The sequence below is a fragment of the Jaculus jaculus genome, chromosome 6 (genome assembly GCF_020740685.1).
Source record: "Jaculus jaculus isolate mJacJac1 chromosome 6, mJacJac1.mat.Y.cur, whole genome shotgun sequence".
NCBI classification, from domain to species: domain Eukaryota; kingdom Metazoa; phylum Chordata; class Mammalia; order Rodentia; family Dipodidae; genus Jaculus; species Jaculus jaculus.
In genome coordinates this window covers 78,723,806-78,727,510 of record NC_059107.1, presented here as the reverse complement: position 1 = coordinate 78,727,510, position 3,705 = coordinate 78,723,806, and positions in this window count along the sequence as shown.

Here is a 3,705-nt window from a genome sequence, read left to right as displayed (position 1 = left end):
CAAGCATGAAGACCTGATATGGTGGCAAACACCTATCACCCCAGCACTAGAAAGCTGAAGACAGGAGAATCTCTAGGACTTACTAGCTAGCTTATCTAGCCAAATTGGTGATCTCTGGTTTCAGTTCAATGCCTGTCCTTGTCTCAAAAAATAAGGTGAGGAGCAAATGCGGAAGACATCTAAATTGACATCTGACCTATATGTATACTTGCACCTGGACACACATGTGTGCCTTGGTTCAACAAATGAACAAACACATGTTTGCACACCACACATAAAGTAAAACAATGACTCTAAAATTGCCAATCAGGCACTGAACACATAGCTTAGTGGTTAAGATTACTTCTGTGTGACCAGGAGGGACTGAATAGGTCTGAAATACTAGTCCATTTTGATTCCCAGGACCCCATAAATAGCTGGATGTGACACAACTGTAACCCCAGTCCCATAGGAGAGCAGAGACCAGAGATGTTTCTGGACTTGTGAAAACATGATAAGCTCTAAGATTAATAAGAGACTCCAAGTTCAAGTAAGAATGGGCAGAAGGTGATGGAGCACCTGATGCTTCCCTTGGGTCACTGCAGGTGAGCACATCCTGCTGCAGGGGAGCACATGGGGTGCTGCACAGACACACCACATTACACACACATGCCACATTATGCACACCATATCACACTCACATGCACACACATATGCACATGTGTAGAAAAATGTCAATCAATAAGTAACTGGAAATATTAAAAATGCCAAACTAGGGATTCTGTTTCTCCCCCTGGTCTTTGGAATCATCATCATCAATATTGTTGTGTTAGTATTATTAATTGTTCTTTTCTGGAGACAGTCTTGCTATGTAGTGCTGGCTGACCTGGAACTTGCTATATAAACAAGGCTGGACTTGTACTTCTGACAATCTTCCTGCCTCTGTCTCCTGAGTGCTGGACTTAAAAGTGTGAATCTGTATGCCTAGCTTTGGGGATTTATGAGAAAATATATAGATCTGAAGAGTTTTCTGAATTTAGATTTCCTCATCTACTGCATAGAAATGACAACATAGCTGTTTTGTAGAGATGCATTAGGAGGCCCAGAACCGTTGAAAATTTGCTACCTGAAGACTGGAGCTTCCCAGTTGGATACAATAAAAAATATGATTGGTGGAGTTGCCTCCTAGGTTGGGATGGGCTCCCAAGATGGAGTCACCAAGGACAGCTGAACAAAAGCTTTCATCTTTGCCTCAGAGTGGTTTCTATGGTCTTGGGCACTCCCAAACCTTACATCTGGTGCCGTGACTTGGATAGGAGGCTTCCAGTTGCCTCTTGGACAGCCACACCTCTTCCCCTCTGACCAGACCACCAAGCTGCCACTGATCCTCTGAAGGCTTCATACTATCTCTGCCTGATACTGGCTTTCACACCCAACAAAATTCAGCCTCACTCTTCTTCCCTTCTTCATCTTCTCCCTCCTTCTCAGTAAGTGCCCCTCTCAGATTGACCTGCTCTCAGGTTCAATCCTTCCTCATGGAAGCTGTACTGGCACACCAGGCTACACTCCTTGCTTTTGGGCCCCAACCCCAGGTCTCAAGAAAGTTGCACTCTCAACACTGCGAGTCTCTCACTCTCTGGTCTACCATACCCTAAGAGGTGCCTTTTGGTTCAGTTGTACCATCTCAAGACACTCTCCCCCTCCCTCCTCTCCCTCTCCCTCCTGTGGTCTTATCTTTCACTGCCAGCTGCTTATGCCATTGGGAGCCAGATGCCTGCCTTGCCCAGTAACAAGCTAAAAAGCCAACAATTGTGATACTTATGGCCTCTGCCCACGAGGGAAGTGCAGGCCCCATTCACCCTAACAGGCCAGGGGGTCATATGGTGTTCTGTGTAAATCCAGCTTAGACCCTGGTTCCTTGCTCTCACCCTTGTATTGCTCTTTCTCTGTCTTCTTAAGAGCTTAAAGCTTCTATGACTCTTGGGTGACATCAAACCTCATCGTCTGATCTTTCTCTGTAATCCTGCCTGGCCACAATATAAGATTGACAATAGGCCCAAATGCTTGAGAATGGTACTTTTAATTTCCAAATCCTCACTGATTTAGAAAAGTTCTGCCAATGTACAGGCAGGTGGTCTGAAATACCCTATATTAAAGCATTTTTCACTGCATGCACAGCCTTCCCTCTGCTCTACCTGCTCTTCTCACTAGGTTCCTCCAGCCAAGGTCTCAGGAATGTGCTCTAATTCAACTCCTCCCTCATACTCATCCTCATCCTCTGCTTTTGACCCAGACACTATAGATGACCTGGCTCCAACAGCTCCTTGGGCTCCTCCAGTTCCCTCAGCCTTTCCTGACTCCCATCCTGGTAACAAGGTTTGGTTTTGATCTCTGGAGTTGTAAATTTAAAATAAAAATTTTAAATGGGAATGCATAGCTTATGAATGAATGAATGTATGAAGGAGAAATGGTTGGTTGAAGTCTATATGAAAAGTGCACTTGAAATGAATGGATGTGTATGAGTATGTTATGTGGCTCACAGCCCTAAGGCTGCCAGAATGATTTCTTTTCTGAGCATAACCATTTCACTGTGGGGGATGTTCTCCACCAAACCCACTATACTAGATAGTATGGCCAACTTTTACTGTTGAGTGTCCCACAGAAGAAACACTAAAAGTAATTAAGATCATAGGCAAGGAAAAATGCAAGATTCTCCTGTTCTTAAGAGTTGTAAAATGGAAGGATCAGAAAGCTGCCTTGTAGCCAGGAGCCCAACACACATATCTCCTTGTTGGACAGAGAGACAAAACAGATCTCTCTGGGGTTTATGCTGCTCTGGAAAAATCCCTAAGGGCTCTTTCTTAGCTTCCCTGCCTCACAGAGCCAGGGGGCTGCAGGCACAGGGAATCTCAGGATACTGGGCCCAGCATGATGATGGGTGAATGCCAAGTAGCTGTAAATAGATAAGGACTTCTTATAAGAAACTTATAACTGTTTTACATTTACTTTATCATTCTACACTTGTATGGAACTACTAACAGACAATCGCCTCAAGATTTATGTTTAAGTTTAAAAGTACTTGATACTGAGTTTGTAAGAAAATTTCTAAAATTTCTAATGTTTGAATTTGATTTAATTTTTTTAAAAAATGTGTTTCAGGAAAGTTATAAGAAACAAAGTTCTAAAATCAATAAATGATAAAATCTATATATTTATTCTGGGTAAATAGTGTAAGACAAGTTTGGTCTACTCCTTATAAAAAGTTTATTTCAAAGGACTTTTGAGGCAAAAAAAAAAACCCTTAAATGGTCATATTAAAAGTCTTAAAGTAATGACAATGAAAGCTTTTGTTGGTAGTTATGAGATGAACTGACTAAACAAGATAAACTAGAGAGGCAACTTTAAATGTTAGATGTCAAATGTTTGATGAAAAAGGTTGTTACAGATTGTTATATAGATTGTAAGGTAAATGTATGTAGATGAAGCTATGAGTAAAGTATGTGGATGAGGTATGAGTAAGCTTACATGAGTGCCACAGACAGAATTATAGAGTTAGTTAAGTAGTTATACATTGTGTATGATTTGGAGATTGAAAATGTTTCTTTCTGGATCAACACAGTTAAATGTGCTTGTTTGCAAAGCCAGATACACATAGTAGAGCATGCATTTGGAAATTCTTTGCAGTGGCAAGTGGCCCTGGCATGCCCATGCCCTCTCTTTCCATGA